Here is a 22077-nt window from a genome sequence, read left to right on the forward strand (position 1 = left end):
TCCTGTTTAGAGTGAGCGGTTCGTGATTAATAAGAGGTGAGTTATTTGATCTGGAGTGGAGGGCACTGTGGCATCTTCACTGGAGTATGTCTATGCTTTACCCCTCTCCATTCTCACAGGAGAGGGCTGACAAGCTCCCCCAAAGGAGGGACATTTGACTCATCAGCATGGTGGAGCTATCCATTTCCTTCCACGCAGAGACACTTGAATCATCACCACCCTTCCCAAAAAAAAAAAACACCATTGCATTCGCTCTTTAATCTAGCAATTCAGATGTCTATGTAGAGCTTTTCTATCGTGTGAAATTCGATGTTCTACCAGCTGCCTTTTATTCTGCATTGATTAAAATAGCAAAAGAGGAGATGAAGTGTTTTATTCATTCTCTTCAAAACATCCTCATACCTGCATCATTGTTTCCAAAGGAAGCTTTTTTCAGATGATGAAAGCCCCTTTGACTCAAAGAAAAAAAGAGAAAAATATAAAAAAGCAGCTCTCTCACTTTTGTACTTGCCAGCTGTACGTTTTAATGTGCTCCCAGAAGCATTTTCACTCCTCCCCGTTCTCTTGGCACACCATCTCCCTCTTGCCCCTTTCTAACACTCGCCGTCTATACGTCTTATCCTCCCCTCACCTACCTGTAGAAAGTTTGCGTTAGTTGCGCGGCACGGCATCAAAGCATTGCTCTCAGCTTGCAGCTGCCAAGCTCCTCGTCCCCTGTTAGCAGGCATCCAGCTGTCAGGCGCAGAGAGGGGGAAAAGAGGGAGGAAATCTCTCACCAGCCATATGGTACCCGGCTCTGCCGCAGCCTCGACGCTCCACGGGCAAATGGCAAACTCATAGATCTCATCAACACTCCTAATATCCAGCTTGGAGATGGAGAATATTAGCCTTTTCACCCTCCTCCATCCAGGCCTGACTTGGTCGAGGAGCGGGTTACCGGTTAGCACGAACTGCCGCTTCCTCTTCGCTGGCCGAACGGGGAGAGCACATTTCTGGAAGGCATTTAAGAATGGATGCTTGCCATGCACTGTGACTTGATTTTTGATAGCTCGCATCGCGGGTCTCACGCAAAGCACAGCTGAACGAATATCCCTGAACAGGTTGTGGTGTTTGAAAAATGGTGCGAAAAGCAGACACATTAAAGATTCCGCGTGACCGACCCTCGAGAGTTCGGCTTCCACGTTTGGTCTATTAGCAGGATGCTACGTCTACTCTCCTAATCCTAACAGGCCTGAGATATCAGACTCCGCTGTCTCGCCGTAAGTGGTGCCTTATGGCAGCGCAAGCTGCGGCGAAGCACTGGAATTATGGGTACATTACCGCGTAAGGCTGAAAACACTGTCAAAAGCGGCGCGGGTGAATCCCGCATCCTTATGCGTACACCGTTTCAGAGTTTAGCCTTGAGCAGAAGGTACATAGAGTAATTGGTGCTGGTAGAGAATGTGTTTGTGAATTTCACTATTAATGGATATTAATTGACGGCGAAAGGAGGGGGGTGTCTCTTGCAGAAGAAAAGAGAAATGCAAGAAATGTGCACTTGCAAATATTTCTTTATTCGCTTATTTATTTTACTCCGCAACCCAACCTGAAGCGGTCGCCATTAGGAGTGAGAGCTGGGGAGATTAATATGGCGGTTGCAGCATTTTGGAGGGACGGTAACGTTAATGGTCCCACTGGGTTTTTAATGAGTGTTGTGCCCCAAACAAAATGAGCTAATTAGTGTTATCATCCATATATCAGGCCATACGCATACACACTGATCTACGCTCAAACACACACACACACACACACACAACATCATGCTGCTCCTCCATCATAGGAGAATCTTATCAGGGCTTTGTTGTGCCCTAACATTACAGGGCACTTCAGTTCAAGAAATGACCCTGTCTTTAGAATCCTTCCCATTTTCTGCAATCACTTGTGATTGAGGTGTAGTTGACCTATGGAATTATATAGAATTTATATATTATCTTTATTTACCTTTTGTTGCCTTGACTTTTGCCACACAGAACGACTCAAATTCACATGTAATGTTTTGACACTCTGATACATACAGCCACAAACTGTAAAATTATAGCTCTCACACTGGAAAATACGATCAGGTTTCCTTTTATGTCTCTCAGCGCCTAGATATATGATATTGTTCTTAAAGTGCCTTAAATGTCTATAGGGATCATTCCTAAAGCTATCAAAAAAAGAGTGCAGGAGTGATGAACATATCTCTGAACAGAGGCAAAGAAACAAGAAAGAATGTAGGCAAGGACAGAAGGAAATAAAGAAAATGAATGAGAAAGAAAGGAAGGTTGGAAGAATGGAAGGATTAATGGAAAAGAAAGAAAACGAAAGGAAGAAAAGAACAGAAAACTGAGAAAAATAAAATTGAAATTTGAGAAATAAAAATGAAGGTAAAACGAGGAAAGAATAAAGTAAGGAAAGTAGGAGAAAAAAGAAAGTGAGGACGTAAAGAAAAAAGGAAGGGAAATAATGAAAGGAAGAAAGGATTACAACAAGGAAGAGAAAAAAGAGCAAGAAAAAATAAAACAACGAGCAAGAAGGAAAGAAATAAAGGAACAACAAAACAAAACAAGGGAAGGAAGGAAGGAGAAACAGAGGGGGGGGGGGGGGGGGGACAAACTGAATAAAAATATCAAGAAAGGGAAAATTAAGTAAAAGAACAAGAAGGAAATAAGATAAAAATAAGGAAAGAAAAATTAGCAGAGGAAAGAACGAAAATGGAAAAGAATAAGGAAAGAAGATGAATAAATAAGAATGAAAGAAAAACAAAAGACTATGAATGAGGAAAAAAATATGAAAAAGAATGAATGAAGGAAGGAAGGAAATGAGAATGAGAATGAAGAAATAAATGAAAGAAGAAGGAAGGAAGGAAGGAAGGAAATGAGAATGAAAGAATAAATGAAAGAAAAAGGAAGAAAGAGAGAAAAGAAGAAAAAAGAATGGGAAAGAAAAAGAAAGAATGTTTTGTCAGGGCAGAAGTGTTGTTAGCTCCAGCAGGCTGGTGTTTGTCATGTCATTTCCTCACATTTGAGCTCTCTTACTGACCACTTTATTTCTCTGGCATTAAGCCTATTATAAAATCAATAAACAATTGCGCCTTTTTCCCCTTTAAATCTTTTTTCTCCTCTGTATATCCTCTGCAGTCGGAGAGGAGAAACAGATATCAGACTTTTTTCTCTCTTTCACAGCTGTGGCAGCAGCAGGTACCGGCGATGTGACCTGTCTGTGAAAACACACTCAATTTAGTGCACAAGCATCTTGATCTGTTGTGTCCTGTGCCATTATCCAGTTATGTCCAATCCTGCAGCGCTCCAGTGGCCTGAGGATAACCTGAGACCCGCTCCCATCATAACCGCATTCAACCACCACGCTACTCCCTGCAGCTGCACGTCAGCGTATCTGCTGTCAAAATCCTTCGTTTTCATGGTTTTTAATCAAATATGCATAAAACAATGTGTGTTTTAAAAGGCCTGTTTGTTTTTCTGCGATTGATTGGGAAACAGTTTTACACCACAGCGTATGTGCCTCCTTCTCTCCCTACTCCTACTCTGTAGATTAGCACCCTGAGGCAAAGTTATGGGATGATCGAGGTCTTTTTAATTGTCACATTCTCAAAATGTAATAACCCTCCCGATAAAAATCAACAAACACTGAGTTTGACAGCTGATTCATACATTGTGCATCAAAAATAAAAGCCATTTACAGATTTTAATTCCCACTGTCAGTTTAAACTAAAGTGTCAAGCACAGCGGTAGGGATGACAATGTAAACCGCTTTCATTTCTTCAGCTTAAAAGAACTTTGAAATGAAAATGCCTGTAACAAGGCTACAGTCACATTGTTTTTCTCTCTTTCGCTTTTTTTTTCTCTTCCTTCCTCTCCTTTTTTTTCTTAGGTCTCGTTCGAGTGCTGGTAATTATGGGTAATCATAAACAGCGGAGCTCCTGCTAATGAGCCTGTGTTGTATGTTGGGTTCATACAGAGCCCCCTCTTCACTGCAACCAGTGTGGGTAGAAGAAGCAGCTCTTTGTTCTGCGTGTGGTGGTCCTTTTTCATTTTTTTTCCAACAATTTGAAACTGTGCCTTTACGTTATGTTTCATTTCTTATCTTTTTATTGTTAGTCTCTTTCTTTACTGTATCATACTTAGCATTCGATAGCAGATGGTTCCTTTTTTGGTTCCTCACTGGTCTTCATGTTTTCCTTGATAGAGGAGGTCATGAACTCTCCATTTTGTTGTTTTGCATATTCATCTCTAAGCGAATGCATTCGAGACTAGACTTTTCTCAATTTTCTAATTGATCTACGCTGCTAATGCCAACTTTGTAATCACAGCACTCATAGTGTTATCTGTTTAAAACTGACATATTGGGGTAAAGGTGATTGAAATGATTAAATGTTCAGTTTTTCGGTCACTATCCTTCATCTTAAGCAGTTTCTGAGATGATTAAAAACACAATCCAGCACCTCTAACACTATTTGCGCAGCCCTTGTCACCCTCTTCAGAACTCCTACTGTAAGTTTCACCAAGAGAGCTCTGGCTTTCTCACTCTTATTCTCTTCCCTTTCGTCTCTATCAGTCTCACTGCTGTTCCTGTATTTCCACTGGGAGAAACATTGACCTCATTTGTGAGGACAATAACCCCCTTGACTTTGGGGATTAAGACATGAAACCTTTGTGGATTAATTAGGTTTGGAGTTGAATTCATTTTGCTGCTCGGGAATACAACAAGAAGGAGAGAGAGAGAACTGGAGAGATGAAAAAAGGGAGAAGAAAATAAAACTAGGCAAAGCGAAAGTTCAATTGTTCATACCACATAGGGAACTAGTTTGATTCCCCCTCAGTACATGCCTTTTTATATTGGTTTGACCGAATGCAGCTTGCCACAAAGGACAGCGTTTGCTTGCAGACTCCCACAGTCTCGGTAACAGCGCTTCACGCACAGCAAGCAAGAAGTGGCAGCATCGAGCATGCCACAGGATTCACATTGTTTTAGTTGTCTTGGAAACAAAGCTTGGTGTTTGTTTGTGTAAGATCTACCCCAATTGCAATTTAGATGGTTAACACCTATTGTTTTTGTTAAGAACATATGTTATTTGAGTTTAACTTTCATGTGAAAAGAGCTGTTAGCACAGTTTGTTTACAAACTAGCAAACACTCTTAATTCACGGTAGAGGAACTAAAGAACAGTGCAAAACCTTACATCTGTGATTTTCCTGCTCTCTACCAATCATGAGAGAACAAATGGGCATCATTAACCTCACACATTCACAATCATTTAGACTTGCTTTTGTGTTTACTAAGGTCATCAGAATTTTACTTTTTATCCTATTTTAGATAGACTTTTCTTTTTATTTTCAAATTTTTGATGTCTGTTCAGAATTCATCCAAAAATAAAAATTGGGTACCACTTTATTTTAAGGTGCCCTTGTTACATGTTACATGTAGTTACTATTATAATAGCATTTAATTATGCTTACATATCATGCAAGTAACCCTAAACCAAACCCTAATCCTAACCCTCATCATATAGTAAGTGCATATATTTAATTAATATTACTCAGTGCTTAAATGTATATTACACTGTAACAAAGACACCTTAAAATAAAGTGTAACACAAATTCTTTCATTATAAAAAAAAAATAAAAAATCTCAGCGTTTTTTAATTTATTTGTTCTCCTCCCACATACATTGAAAGTCAATGGGGTTCAGTGTTCTTTTGGATTTGACTCTCATTGTACGGACACAAGCAGTTTTTCTTTTGTGTTCCACAGAACATAGAAAGTCATACAGGTTTGGAACGATATGAGGGTGAGTAAACGACGACACAATTTTTAGGTGAACTATCTCTTTAAACAAGTTTCCTGTATGTTGTTATATTGCTAAAGGTGCTCGTATCAGTCTGCATTTGGCTTCCATCACATGTCCCTTCATTCTCTCCAAAGCGCATAATATCATTTTTACGATTCAGCAAACTTTTCCCTGGGGATTCTCACTCGAGACGTTATGGAAAAGATGTGATGTTGTGAACAGACTCTGGGCATTGTGACAGATTTGACATATTACAGATAACAAAATAAGAAAAAACAATATCAGCTCGTGATTTAGTACCGCAGGCTTAGAGATTCATTTGACACCACGCAGGCCTCGTGCGTGCAAAGTTGTGCCGTCGTCCCCTCAGGATGCAGGTTTAGCGCTGGTTTTGCGTGCGTGCTCCCTCAGCGTGGCTAAACTGTGGCTGAGCCCCTGCGAGCCCCTCACTGGGGACGGATCGCCCAAATGCCACCTCTCCTGGCTCCAGGTGCAGGTGAGGTGTAATCTTGCCACTGAAGCACATCCTCTGCCAGAAACAGGTATTTCCTGTAAGACTCAGAGATGGGGATTCAGGAAAGAATGTGAAAGCTGGCTTTCTCTCGTTTCGTCTTCATCTCTGCCTCTCTGATCCTCACATTTCATGGGTATCTAGCGGGGCTCGAGAAGACCAGTTTAGTCTATTGTGGTGCAGAACAAGAAGAAGAGGGGATGAAGAGGAGCAACTTGAACTTTAGAAAGAGAAAAAGTTTGGAGGACATTTCTGGATTATGTTCATGAGACACAAGCTGCTCGCAGTCTGAACATGGCACTATGTCAATGCATGTCTATTTCCATAAAGTTTATTTTTACACCCTGCAAGGCTCAGCACAGTAAGACACCAGCACCATCAACAACTAAATGGATGTAGGCAGGCATCTTAAGTCGACGCATCCTCATTCCAAATATTTCTGACAGCTAGCATTGTGAAAAACCCGTTCTTCTGCGCACGGCGCTTGAGAGAGCACCGTCCCAACGTCAAATCTCCATCCTCTTCGCACGAGACATGATAATGAATCATTGCCGAAAGGTTGCCCAACGTTGCCTAAACGTAGCTAACAGTGTTGAAAAGTATGGCGTGCCGTTAGCGCTAACAGACAGGCTTTTCTTATCTCATGCTTACTGTAGCGGTAAGTTGAACATCTGATGGCTCTCTGTGATGCAGCGTGGCGGACAGGTGAGATGCGTGAGCGAGCGACACTTTGGAGACGCATGTTCACACCATGTCACCGTTCTCCATCTGCAAGCCTTCAGAAAAATTTCCCTTTAGTGTGTCTCTGCCAAGCTCACACACTCTCAAGAGCTGCCGCACATTCTGCTTTCATTTATCAGCCACTGTTCACTGGTATTGTTTCTCTCTTACGCTGTGAGACAAATATCAGAGTTTAGTTAAGAATTCACTGTAGCAACATCAAACAGCCGTTATCTAACTTTGAATATTTGTTGGCTTCGTTTGAATAGCTCTTTTTTAATATTTCATTTAATTGCAATTTGAAACGAAGCAATATGGAAATATGAAATTAAATCGTAATGAATCCTGTTATGCTGATAGTTGCACAAGAGACTAAAGTTACAGCCACGTCTGCATCAACTTTATGGCCATATTCTCTCTCAGACCTTCAATGTGTCTGCTTCTCCAACAGGTTTACCCTCTTGCCACACTAAACCTTAGCATCACCATCAGACTTTCTCTATGGAGCATTATCCCTTTAAAAGCAAGACACACTTGGTGGGCTTTTTGGAGGAGCTTTGCAGAAACAGACGGTCTCCCACTGCAGAGTGGGTTGAGGTCCAGGGAGCACCATGAGTTTTTTTGCGTCGTATCCCCATCTCTTTGGAAACCAGAAAGCAGTAGAGTGCCATCTTTCCCCCCTGCAGAGCTTCCAGAGAATCTCGCCACAATCTTCCCCTCAACACTTTGTTTGTCTAACCCCTTCGGTGTCCCTGACAGAAATAGCTCACAGAGTCCTCGTTCCTCCCGCCATACACACATATGTAAGGTCTCTTGCTCTCAGTGTACTTTTTTCATGTATCTCATTCTGTTTATCTGGCCCTAACACAACCTTTCATGAAATGATCTCCTAATGATGAGTGAAAAAAGGTACGTTAATGAAATCACAGCTCTTTTTGCAGTGTTCTGAATCCAGCACTTACTCATGTTTCTCTTACAGGAGTAGTGGAGATTGTGTATGGTTGTAAAACCTAAAGCTGTAAAACCTAACATGACCACTGACCAAATTCAACATTTCACTTCTTGCTTATAATTTGATTTGTTTAGATTAATGACTAACGTCATTTCATAAGATAAATGACTGAACTGGTAAAAATTTCAACAAATTATTTTTAGTTGACATGACAATTTTTGTATATATAAATTAGGGCTGTCAACTCTAACGCGTTAACGCATTCGATTAATCTAAAAATTTTAACGCGTTAATATTTTTGTAACGCAAATTAATCGTTTGATAAGGTTTGACCCCAACTTCTTGCTGTCATCGCCGTGCGGAAGGTAATCTATCATTGCCTGCGTCCCAATGTGCACACTATCCATCCTAAATTCTGTGATATAGTAATTTTCAATACTATTTAGGGCAGATAGGGTGGATAGTTTGCACATTGGGACACAGGGATTGTGTGGTTATGAGGTGCCGGGCTCGACAAAAGTGAGGCGAACGCATTTCACATTTACATTTTGCTGAGAGCAGAGAGAAAGAGCGAGTGTCCGAGAGAGAGAGAGCACGACAGAGCGTGAGAGATATGTATGTGATAAGGGTAGAGCGAACCAGTGTTGCCAGGGTCGCGCTTTCCGCACACAATTGGGCTATTTTGAAAATACAGTCGCGGGAAAAGTTACAGAGCCGTGGGTTGCGTTTTTTTGGGCTACTTTTATAATGTACCGTGGCTGCCAAAAGTGTATATACACATGTGATCGCAAAAGGAAGTTATTACAAACGTTCGATGGTGGTTTAAAGTGAGTTCTGAGTAAAAGTGTAATAATCTCATAAATTGTCTTATGTAGCATGACGCTCTAATGCACCTGCAGAACAGGTCCAAATGCATTTTGTCATAATACTTCATGTAAGGTCGCAAGAAAATGTTTTGTGAAAATCTTTTGATAATAGTTGGGTAAATGTGTACTGGGATTGAAGCGATGTGGCTTGGTAAACGTTTTATTGTCTGTATAAAGGCTAATAATGGCTGAAAAAACAAAACAAAAGAATAATAAGGATTATGTCTCATATCTGGAGGAGGTGTGAAATGTTATGTTTCCTTAAACTAGTTTGTCATGCATTTCTTTATTTCAACACATTTTCTGGTAAATCCTAGTATTTTAAATTTGTGATTAATCATGATTAATCACAGTCCATGACTGTGAATAACGCGATTAAAGTTTTTAATCGATTGACAGCACTAATATAAATCTTGTCATGGTGCAGGATATAACACTACATCTTGATGAATAAAGGTTTTTTTTTTTTTTTTTTTTTTTTGGTAAATGTATTTACAATGTTGGGCAATGTATGACAGTCTTTATTGCCATCCATTGTTTCATGAGGAAACTTTAACATCCATGTAATCTTTACAATGTGTAAAAGGTTCTTTATAGTAGAAAAAGGTTTTGCAGATTATTAAAATGTTTTTTCACCATAAAACCTAATGGTTATTTTGAGAACTGCAACATGTTTTTCTGAAACCAAAATGGTTCTTCTTTTTTGATGTAAGTATATAGTAGTTAAGGCCACCTAATATAAAGCATGACCAAGATTTTTTAAGGGTTAAAAGGATAGTTCACCTTTCAAAAACCTGTATTACATCCTTTATTGGCATCTATGGTTTCTTGCATCCATGTAATAATTAAAAAAATAAAATTAAAATAAACAAACAACAAAAAAATAAAAATAAATGAACCATTATTTTCTACCATTGAACATGGAAAAACATATGGCTGATGCCATTGGCTTTCATTGTATGGACAAAAAATTAATAAATCAAAATCCCCCAAAATATTTATTTTATGTTCTATAGAGGAAAGGTCATGCAGGTTTGTAAGACATGAGGGTGAGTAAATGATGGCAGCATTTTTGTTTTTGGGTGATATACCCCCAAAATATATTGCATGTGACAAGACATGCATGAACCATGAAGCCATCCATTATTATCATGAAGGGTAAATGTTATATGGGCATTATTGTTGCAACGTTTGACCTGTCTGAGCTTTTCAATGTCCTCTTTCAGTGGCATCACCTCTCCTGATCTCCACCCACACTGAACGCTCGCCTTTTAGGGATACATCCGGTTCTGTCACGGAATTTGTGTGCAAACACAGCCCTTCCTCACCCTCCACCCACCCCTTCCCCCTCACTTGTAAATTAAATCCACATAACAGAGATCGATGACTGCCTCCTAATCGCGTTAGACGTATTGTTTTAAAATACCAGCGCTCAGCTGGTGAATCCTGGTGCTCTTCTGTTTGTCCCTGTTTAAGAGATCAGACCCTTTTAGCTCCCACCTTCCTCTCTCTCTCTATCTTTCCCTCTCTCCCTCTTTCTCTCAACCGTTCTTTCTCAGCTCACCCTTTTCTCTCAATCTGTTTGTTTTCAAAGCCCAGGGAATTGGCCCAAATCCTAGGTATCACATATCTGACCATATTTCAAGCCGAAATTAAGCATGTTAAAACCCTTTTCCCTTTAAAGGTCAGACATTAGTGCTGGTAAAAATTGATCTGTGGGTTTTATGAATTTAGCCCCTGTGTTGGAGCCGCTTTTGTAATGGGAAGATTCAGTGGGGGAAGCTTAACACGGCATTGTTTTGCTTTGACAACGCAGCCACGAGAGCCTCTGCAGCTGTTCCCCCTGCTTACAATGGCAGATTAATTAACACAATCATGTGCTGCTGGCTTCAGCTCAACACGCAGGTCTGCTCTGGGACAGATAGGTAAATCCTATACATGCCTTTCCAGACAGAGCATATTCTTGATGGGCTTCGCTACTAGATATATATTTGCAATGTGACTGGTCAGCCTATCGAGGCGAGGAACGGCGGAAAAGAAGGACTACAAACGAGAAGGAGAGGCCTCGGTTAATTGAACCAAAGCATTGCTGGGAAGTGTTGTCTGTTTCAGAGCGGCACTTCCTCTGCCCCCTCCTCCCTTCCATACACCCCCCCCCACCCCCACCCCGAGCTGCCAGGGCCATTAGCCGGGTTTCCTAATTAAGATTCCGCCGGCCGATCCGTCTCTCTTTCTTAGTTAGTTCCCTGACATTTTAAACTGTCTATTATTCCACCCGGCTTTCAGGTGCAATGCTGTGTAAATGGCAAGTCAAAAAATTATGTATCTCTCATACAGTTATCCATCAAGGACTATTAGAGGGAGCGGTCCAGGCGCTTAAATCATTACCGAATGCTGTGATCTTTGCCGATTGATCTTATCGCTCACATCCACTGTCATTCTGTTACCACACTTCATCCGTCCATTTCTCCCCCTCCCCTTCCTCCCCTTTCAGCGCTCTCTCTCTCTGTGCACCACACCCGTGTTTGCTTTTCAACATGACCACAGAGTGTCGATATCTCAACCTTGCACCCACTTCTCTGTTGATATGATGATCACTTAACAGTCAAGAGCAAAGGATGATGGGAAATAAGGGCGTCATCAGAGGCAGCGACGGCAGCAGCCGAGCAATTATGTTTCCTTCAGACCAAATGCTCTGCCATTAATGAAATCCCTTATCACCCTGGAGAGGAGCAGGATGCTGGGACAGGTGCGGGAGATGCACATCGCTCATTTATCTTGTTTCCCGGAATGAAGGGGAGAAGCACAATTCACAGACAGGGAGGCAACAAGTGTGCGGCGAGTTCGAGCGCCGTAAATGTGCTTCTCGGTTACATATTTTAAACTTTGATTGGCAGCTCTGGCTAATTCTATTTCGATGTGTGTAAATATAGGGCCTCATCAGAATAGCCTTGGCATGCAAGCTTTCAGTGTGTCTAAGATTTGTTTGCGAAGACCTGCTTGTGAATGGGTGGGAGTGAGAGAAAGAGAGATGACGGGATGTCAATCGAGTGTCTGACATCCCACCATGCCTGTGAGCTGCGGATAGCATTTGAAGCATTTGCCCCAACAACAAGGTGCCTGCCCTTTACCAAAGCGAGGAGATCCGAGTTAGTGCCTTTCGGGGCAGAGGTAGTCAGGGAGAGAGGGGGGCAGGAGATGGGGTGGCTCTAATGACGCTAATGCTGTGTGAGATTCTGGCTCCTGTTAAAGGAAGCAATCTGATTGGAAACAGTTCTGGGAGTCTGGGAGGTTGGCCCTGGCTCGTTTCATTTAATGACCCATTTCCTCAGCTCGTGCCACAAGCAGTTAACAAAAGTCAAGGTGCCCAGAGCTTCCCCTGCTGGGGGAGCACGCCAGATTCTGGCTGAAGGTGGGGCAGGGGGGGTATTTTTTTGGAGGATTTTTGTCATTGTGCTAGGAAATATCTCTGCGTTTTATGTCAACCTGATGTACAGTGATTTATGGAAAGGTTAACTTTGTAGTTAACGCTTAAAACGCTTTTGCTCTAATAGCGGTAGCAGACCAGAGATGCCGCAGTGACTTTGGTGACCTTCTAACGCAGTCGTTGTGGCCCCAGGAGCGAGTCCTAATGGAGCTAGTCAACTCTGAAAGCCAAACTTGAGCTCACTCACACATATCAAGCTAATGATCAATTATTAATATTCACAATCTCTAGCCCCAATGTCCCCATATGGGTGTAGACGACAAGCAATTATGTCATGCTTCTCGCTCTTCGGACCAAACTATGTGAAGCTATTTATAAATATATAAAAGATAGATCTTATTACGCTGAGTTATTGCCCTCTTATTTCAGATGTACAGATTCAGATTAATTTGTAATTAGTCTTGAGATTTTGAGCCTCTGTAGATAAAGGATTCCAAAGTCTATGCTTCATTCTAGAAACACAGATCTTTAAAAAAGAGAGAGAGAGAGAGAGAGAGAGAGAGAGAGAGAAAAAAAAAAAAACGAATGCTGGTAGCTGGACTAAAATAGCATAAGCCTAAATGATTGTGCGCTCAGACAAATACAGACACGTATGTCTGAATGCCCTGGCAACAGCGAGCTTGCCAGTAAATGAGTTTTGAAATAAACTGTTATTGTTTAGTTGTAAACATCGAATCCTTGTAATGGAATCTAGGGTCGTGCTTAAGTGACAGCGTGGTGGTGGTATTGTACAAACACAGTCTTTTAAAGATGCGAGTGTGGATGGGAAAAAAGGAGAAGGGAAGAAAAAAATCTCAAGAATAGGGCAGCAAGGCATCTGAAGCCCTTCTCTCAGTAACATTGTGATTTAATTTTCAATATCCTGTCATGCAGCACTTTTCGTCGGGCTTAGGTTCACATTAATTTGCTCCAAATGTCAGATATCTCTCCTCAGATAAAACAGACAGAGAAATAAAGACATAAGGCTCCATCTTTTCTGTGGCCTGTCGGCAGAATAGCTTTAGTCATATAAGAGGGGGAAGTCTATTAATAGTTGAGTCATCAGTGCAGCAGTGTTCTGAAATGGCAAATTGTTAGCTCCTCAATGGTGATTCTTGCTCTCTGTCAACGACCTTCATAACAAATGAACATTTGGTCTGTGGAGGAGATAGGAGCAGGCTTTCTCACTGACGTGTGAGGGGTGACGCACCGTCAGCTGGAAGGATTGGAGTTGTAGAAAGAGTCAACAGTGAAAGGATGACGAAGAAGAGAGAAAGAAATAAGGCGTAAATAAAAATTAGGCATGTGGTGATGTCAGAATTGTGTTAAAGGTTTCTGGCCCTGTTAACATATGGCATGTTAATCTGTTTTTTTTTTTGTTTAGATTACATCTCTTTTTCAAAGGAAAAATTATGATGATTATTATTATTTCTTTCTAAAAATAGATAAATTATTATTTCATAAAAATCATTAAGGTGTTGGACCATGACATTTTACAACCTGAAGTAAACTTGTCATAATTTTTTTTTTATTTTAAGAGACTTCTTAACCTCGATACAGTCATGAAGATCTGCATATAAATTATTTTTCTTTCTTTCTCTTTCTTTCTTTCTTTCTTTCTTTCTTTCTTTCTTTCTTTCTTTCTTTCTTTCTTTCTTTCTTTCTTTCTTTCTTTCTTTCTTATATGTCTAGATTTGGCAGACAAAACGTTTTTGATTTTTTTATAATTAAATTTTAGCAGTGATGAGATATTTTTTCTAAATATAATAATAATAGATAATTATGCTTAATAAGATTTTCTTTTTAACCTTTCTTTTTCAATACTTTTTTTCTTTGACTTTTTACCCCATATCAAAATGATTTTTAATTTATAAATTATAAAGATGCTCATTATAGTGATGTAATTTATTTATTTATTTTGAAAAGTTAGTGTGGGGAGGGAGAAAAAAAAGGAACAGCACATGATTGACCCTGTTAATACCAGTCTTGCTCCACAGTCTGTGTTCCAACAGTTCTCATCCTGCCTGGATGTTTGTGGATATTTTTTGTTCTAAAATTACTCTATCAGACTTCATTCAGACATCTCACTCAGATTAATGTGGGTTAAATAAAAGATGTCCAATGCTATTTTTGATGGATGATGTAACCTTGAGGGGGAGGGACAGTTTTAAAGCTTCTCTGCCTAGCTCTCAGTATCTTGAAATGTATTCTGATGGAGTTGCTCAGTCATGAGACTCTCCTGTGTTTAGGGTGGCATGATAAATCTTTTTATTTCATTTTCCAAGACACTGGACAAGTGCATATAAGAGTAAAACCGGGGATGTCCTTGACCTCACAATTTATAGTCCATGTGGCTGAGGCGAAAAAGCCACGTTTTACAGTTCCTGTCAAGACACAGGTTTTTGGTTAAGGCAATACGTGAGGATGGGAAGAACCGTTAATGTTGTCCTGCATGTAATTCATCATCTTCACATTATAGTGTCAGTCTTTGTGGATGTCTAGTTTGGTAAAGTTGTTATTGATCAGACCATCCATATGGTAATTTCCCTAATATCTTCAAGTACATCAGTATTGTTTTAATTCTCATTAATGAAAGCGATAGAGGAATGGCTTTTCAAAGCGCATGGCTTTAGAGGGATGCTAATGGATTTAGAAGGTGCTGTAAAGGGATGTGTAAGTCAGCTTTATGATTGCCTGGTGTACTTGTTGTTGATTTGGTCGGGTGGAAAAATGAATAGGAAATCAATGTTAGACGAGGAGGGGTTTTTTTTCCACCCTGAAAGAGTTTTAAAGGTACAGCGCCATGCTTAAGTAATGCATGAAATGCTGTTTAGCTCAACTCTTTCTTTCTTTCTTTCTTTCTTTCTTTCTTTCTTTCTTTCTTTCTTTCTTTCTTTCTTTCTTTCTTTCTTTCTTTCTTTCTTTCTTTCTTTCTTTCTTTCTTTCGTTCTTTCTTTCGTTCGTTCTTTCTTTCTTTCTTTCTTTCTTTCGTTCTTTCATTCTTTCTTTCGTTCTTTCGTTCTTTCTTTCGTTCTCTCTCATTTAATTTTTTGGGGGGTCAGAAAAAAAGGCTTTTGAAATAGCAACTACTAGATCCCAAATATTAACTCACCGTAATGCATGACTTTCTGAGAAGATTTTTTGGAAAAATGCCTCAGTTTTGCCCATACAATGAAAGTCAGTGGGGTCCAAACACTGAGACTTTTTTTTTTTTCTTCTTTTTTTCAAAATATCATCTTTTGATGTGAGGGTGAGCAGAAGACTACAGAATTTTTGGATGAACTTTAAGATCCCTTTAAGATCATATTGTATGATTTCTGCATCGTAACCATAGATAACGCAGTAGCCCTGAACAGACAGCATCCACCCAGACTTCACTAATGATAAAGTTGCCCATTTTACAAGAAAAAGTGGGTGTCCAATGAATATTTAGCAAGATTAAGAGACAGCCAGCCTTACTGACGTGGGGCTTGTAATAAGATGCCCACCCTCAGGGCCTTCACAAGTTCACTATGGCTTCTGATTGTGGCAGAACGTCTCCTCTCATGCGTCAGGCCAACAGTGGTCACGGCGGTCCCTCTCCGATCCTCTGCATGCTGTGATCACCTTGCAGAATAATAAAGTTAGTGAGACCTCACTGCCTCCTCAGCAGCCCGGGTTTCACTTTCTTTTCAGTGCATATTTATTAATTTATTTATCTTAATTTTCTTTTCTTTCATTCTTTTTTTTCCCCTTGTTTTTTTAATTTGCTGCTCTTTGAAGCCTGAAAGCAACTCGAGAGGAGCAAACAAAGATGGGCGAGTGCCAGGCGGAAACTTATGGCACCATTCCTGTTCCCTCAGCTCGACAGAGGCATAGCCTTTAAAGAGGGAGAGGCGCACCTTCTGTCACTGATGGTGGGAGGGAAAGAGAGATAGAGAGGAAAAGAGAGAGAGAGAGAGAGAAAGGGAAGGAGGGAGTGGGTTTCTCCAGTCAAGAGTGCTGTCAATGTGGCTCATTTGCACAATTCTGCCACTTTCACCTCCCTGACCTCCTGAGACTCTATCGTGTTGTTGTGTTGGTGCATGATGCTCGGTGTTTGTGAAGGGCACGTCTTCAAGAACCCGAGACGCACTCATCAGATTTCAGTTGTGACGGAGCCACGCGTGACTTGGCCGAGATCCTAGATTCATGTTGAATTTCTTGTGCTTTATGTCACCCATTAAACTATTGAACTATTGATGTTATTGGTGGAGAGGATTTAATCAAGCATGTTAAGTCGAGGAAGATTTCTAACTTCTTACAGTCGGAGGGAGAATACTTAAAGCTTAATTTCACCTGACCCTTCCGCCTACCGGCATAACAAATGTGCTCTAAAAAAGAGAGAGAGGGAGAGAGAGAGAGAGAGAGAGAGAGAGAATGCAGCGTTCTGTTCACAAAGCAGAAAAAGGACAATCTCTCCTCCTCCTCTTGTAATCCTACTTTCACTCAGGCTGCCGCTAATAAATATAAATGTTTGTGATTAGCATCACGGCGGCACAGGTGCATGTTTGTTGCGAGGAGAGGCATGTTCATTAATTTTCAGCGATGAAAAGTGCACTGCGCCATAAACACAGAGTCCAAAAACGCATGGGCTGATAAATGAACGCACAGATTGTTAATGTACCATTGTATGGCTGAGCCTCCACAAGCTTTAAAAAAAACACTGGGCCTTCTTGCCAAATCAGTGCTAGCTGGAGGTAATGTGCTAGCGGCCCCCTTTTTCATGGTCCAGATTACAGAGAATGGAGCTTTAAAACTGCGTTTTGTGTGCCTGAGTGTGTGTGATTATACTTACACATAGGATATAGTAAGGATTATATAGACAACAACATAGCCTCCCCCCACACTCGCCTTCCCATCTGATCTTTCACCACCATGTGGGCAGTAATTAGTTTTTTGTTGGGGTTTTTTTAGACTGTTATTTACTGTGGAGTTTGGCTCTTTGCTGTGTGGATGGATGTTTAGATGGATAACCTGTTATCTGGTTTGGCATTTGCTAACAAGCAGAACTAAATTTAGTAGGTTGTACATTTAATGTATTTTCTATACATATATATTTGCATATTTATATATAAAAATGCACAAAGACAAAGATAATTGCAACATTTTCAAGCTGTTTAGCATCATTTATGGGGAACAGGAAAACATTTCCAAAGCAAGGCTGTTCATGTTTAACTACAACTGTTTTAAAAAAACAACAGCGCTCGGAGCGAGAAAATGCTGCTTTCCTACAGCCCAAGAAAAAAACTGAATCTGTTGAAAATGGGTTGTTTTTCAGTCACAGCAAAAATGTTTTATTAGGGGACCGCCGAACACCTGCCTTAAAATGTCGTTTCAACATCTCCCGAATGCCATTTTGCTTAATTGACTTGGAAATGGCCCAAATGTATTGCTGAATGCAGTCTAATTAATATTAATAATAAATGCCATTATTAACATCAAAGAACATCTGGTGCCCCTGTTTACCCACATGCCTTATATGTAGCACATTTTGCGGCTGTTTCATCTCACAAACAGAAAGGGGGTAAACACTTTTTGAATTTAGTGTTTATTTATTTAAATTCTAGTTTGCCTCCATGAATTTATTACCTCATTGACACGCAGGTCAGCGTGTACCGCCTGCAAGCGATAGGGCTTGCTCTCAAGTCGTCCAGTGAATCTTACAAACGTTTGGACAGTTTTTTTTTTTCCTTTTCCCCTCTGTATTCGTGGGCAGGACTCGCGGTGGTACCACAGAGGGTTCAGGGTCCCTGGTGTACTCCTAAAAAAAATAAATAAATAAATAACTGCTTGTGCGAGCATCTGTGCCAAGGGGCTGCATTTGGAGTTTTAGCCACCATAAATCAGCAGGCTAAATAACTTTAATCTAAAATTTCATTAAGTAGTCCTTGTCAGGTAGTAAAAGAAGGGGATAATGCAGTGGTGTTTAATGATAATTGGTGTTTGGTTAATAAATTCTGCGAGTTACGATTACTTTCTAGCAGTCGGCGGAATGCTAGCCTCAGCAGTGTAACTAAACCTCAAATTGATTAACTCGCCTGAACCAGACTGTTCACAAAGATGGCACCGGTCCAAATCAAAAAAGAGAGAGTGCAGTGTGCGCATCAGCCGGATGGTGTTGTGTTGCTCCAGCGTAAGGAAATCAGCTCCCCCCGGGCGCATTTTTAAAAGCCTAATGCCTTTCAAATGATGTCATCACATTTTACCCTCTCTCTCTCTCTCTCTCTGCTTTTTACTATCTAAATCCAAATGTTTCTCTCACATTTTCCTCGGGTGCTACAGAGGAAGGAAGGTCAATGACTGACTGTGGCACGTGACACATTATTCTAATGGATAGGGGAGACATCTTGTGTTTTTATGATTGCTTCTTTTCTCTTTTTTTCCCCTCTGAAAGTGATATGCGAGTAATCAGAACCACAGACTGATTTAGAGTGGAAGTGTGATTGTGAGAGATCCATTAAAGGTGTGTGTGTGGGTGGGGGGGGGGGGGGATTGTCATAGTGGGCCTTTGTTGTTGTTTCTTTTTTATTAGTGGGAACAGGGTGTGGTCCATCTGGAGATATTTGAGAGCTTGTACACACACACATGCATTTAATGTCACTGAGACAAACATATTTTCCTTTACCTCCCTTATATAGACACATACACACAGCAACTTAGCAGCTTCCGTAATCATGTGTGCATGTCAAAGAGACCGAGCAGACAGCAGGGTGAGCGACACACCTCCTCCCAGATGGCTTTTCCCAGTGGCCTCCTGTCCACTTCCAGTCTATTGTTCGGGCATGTTCTATAACGCCGGTCCAGTAAATCGCCCTAAACACCTCACTTTACACGTATGTGCCATTAACCGCCATGGTTTGTTGCGACAAACTCAATGGACAATGAGATATGGATATTGATATGTTGTGTCACGCGCTTGGAGATGCTCTTTATTATTGGTTACGACAGCAAAAACCCCATAAGCGAATCCAGCGGTCGATGAAATATTTATGGAGATGGAGATGATTGATACCAGCGTAGTTTCAATAAGCAAGTTAATCATAAATTACAGATGTAACTTCATTATCCCCATGTCTAATTAGTCAGACTGTAAACATCTATAAAAGAACACTGTAGCATTTCATAATATTTTGCTGTATTGTCTAGGCCCTGGACTAAAGAGTTATTGTTTTCAGGCTTAACAGGATAATATATGAAGGCCGTGGCTCGCTCGTGACAACCGTTTTAATGCTGTGTCTCTTACAGATTTTTCTTTTGCATAAAAAAGAGCTGAGAAATGGAAAATCAATATGCAGAAAATAGTTATAGGTGGTGGGTTATCGAGAATCTCTCTGTTCCAGACACCCTGGGCCGAGAGATGATGCGTAATATATGGGGTGACCTTCAAATGTCATAAATGTGTTGTGCAATAAACTGTCAATATTTGTGGTTATTTGGTGCAGGATGACTTTTACAGTAATTGGAACAGCCGTATTAAAAGCTGGGGAGCAGTCAGCTGATTAAAGACGGCCCTGCTGGCCTGTGTGTGTGTATGTGTGTGGAGATAGAGCGAGTGAAACTGAGAGAGATGAAAGAACAGTATTACCTGTAAATGCTTTGTATGCTCATGTATCTGTCTGTCTGATGTTCTAGTATGCAAGTAAGAATGAGAGCGATGTGACTGATGGTTTACGTTAAAATCTGGATCTGAAGGAATGTTTAATATTGTGTGAGTAATGATTGGCACTCAAATGCCATATTCACACTTACATATACAATATATGGTGTGTATGTGTGTGTGGTTGTGGGACAATAACGTCCTCTCTTTTCGCTAAAGCCTGTAAAATTTGCCAATAGGAGTAATATTTGTAAGTGTCTGGGTACCAGGCTAAAGTGGGTCAGAGTCAGTGTTTGTGTTTGTTTCGTTGTGAGTATATGTTTGGGTCAGAAAATGGGGGCACACATCACAATGTAACGCATGTAGGCAAAACGGAGGCAGCAAATTGCAGGAATGTGATCAGTCACAAGAGAGAAGGAGATGCTGACTTCAGTCTTTCTTTTTTAACTTCTCAAATCTCATTTGATTCTTAAAAGAGGGTAGAGAAATGAGGAGAAAAAAAAGCGCGGAAAGAAAGAAAGATTACTTGGACAAAAGCTTTTGATTGAGGCAAATGGTTGCTAAAGTGGGTTGCGCCATTCAGACGACGTCTCTCCCTACACACACACACACACTGTATCATGTGTAGGCACAGAAATAAGAAAGCATTTACAAACACTTTTTTGCTCTATGGCTGGTCACATGCTCACAGGCTGTCTTGAGCTGAAGCACAAAGCCAGTTGCCTTTACGGGGTAAATGTGGTTTTATGGTCAGAATATGGGGGATTTTTTTCCCCCTTCATTATAAAACACAGTTTTTCATTTTTAACAAAAACATTTTTTTTTTCTCTAAATTTAGAGAATAATTTATAAAGAGTTAAATTTCCCATTTGAAAATCATAGCTCATGCACTGCTATAAAGCATGTGCAATAGTTTTAACAGAAAATCTTGTAGGTTTTTGTAGGTATTTCATTGAATAAAATAATATATAAATATATATATGTATCTGGTTCCATGTTATATTAGGTGGCCTTAACTACTAACCATTTGGTACAATGCACTTATTGTTTACATACATGTTTTTACATTATACTTATATTTTTAAAAAAATACCTATATGTAGTTACATCTGTAATTAATTTCTGTAATTACATTTATAATTACACTGTTGACACGTCCCTTACACCTGAACCCACACTTAAACCTATCCATACTAACAAACCTGTCTCTGACCTTACCCGTATCCCACCTCAATAGCAGCAAAAGTGTTTTACAATACAATATGACCACAATAAGTACATTGTACTTATTTTTTAATGCAAGTACATAGTAGTTATATCATAACTACTATGTAATATAACTACTATTAAGATATTCTTAAAAGACCTGACCTGGCCATGTATCTTAGTTTTAATGGCAAATATCAGACAAATGGGTGTTTATAAAATAAAATACAATATGTGGCTGAAAAATGTCCAGGAGGCAACTGTATCTATTTTTTTTTCTCTCTATTTGTTAGATTATTGTGAGATGTATATATTTTGTCTAATTCCTTTTCTTTCTTTTTTTGATTTTTGATATTTTTGATGTGGGGTTTACGGAGTAAATAAAATAAAATAAAATAGAAAAATAAAATAAAGGACCCACTTTATATTAAATGGCCTTAACTACTAGGTACTTACATCAAGAAATAAGTATGATGTACTTATTGTGTTCATATTGTATTGCAAACACTTTTGCTGCTATTGAGGTGGGATACGGGTAAGGTCAGGGACAGGTGTTGTGGTATGGGTAGGTTTAAGGGTTGGTTAAGGATGGGTCAACAGTGTAATTATAAATGTAATTACAGAAAGTAATTACATATGTATTTACATGCAGGTATTTTTTACATGCAGGTAAGTACTATGTAAAATCATGTACACAATAAGTGCATTGTACCAAATTATTAATTTAAATGTAGGCCACTGCATGTAAAGTTGGACCAAATAGAATAATGCAATAAAATAGGATGTGGTAGACAACTGCAACTTCTCAAAGGACCTGACCTCGTCTTGTGTCACATTAACTTCTCTAGAGTGTCAAACGCTTCACACAATATGAGATCCCCCTGTAACTCACCATGGTGTAACACTGCTGACA

The 22077-nt window shown here is 40.0% G+C and overlaps 1 protein-coding gene across 2 annotated transcripts in view; it reads left to right on the plus strand.

Moving 5' to 3' along the window:
* Nucleotides 1–22077, plus strand: part of LOC306877450 (zinc finger protein 536-like) — a 163762-nt gene that overhangs the window by 99691 nt on the left and 41994 nt on the right. The gene's annotated exons all lie outside the window — the stretch shown is intronic.

This window comes from Barbus barbus (assembly GCF_936440315.1).
Source record: "Barbus barbus genome assembly, chromosome: 2".
In the NCBI taxonomy this organism is placed as follows: Eukaryota; Metazoa; Chordata; class Actinopteri; order Cypriniformes; family Cyprinidae; genus Barbus; species Barbus barbus.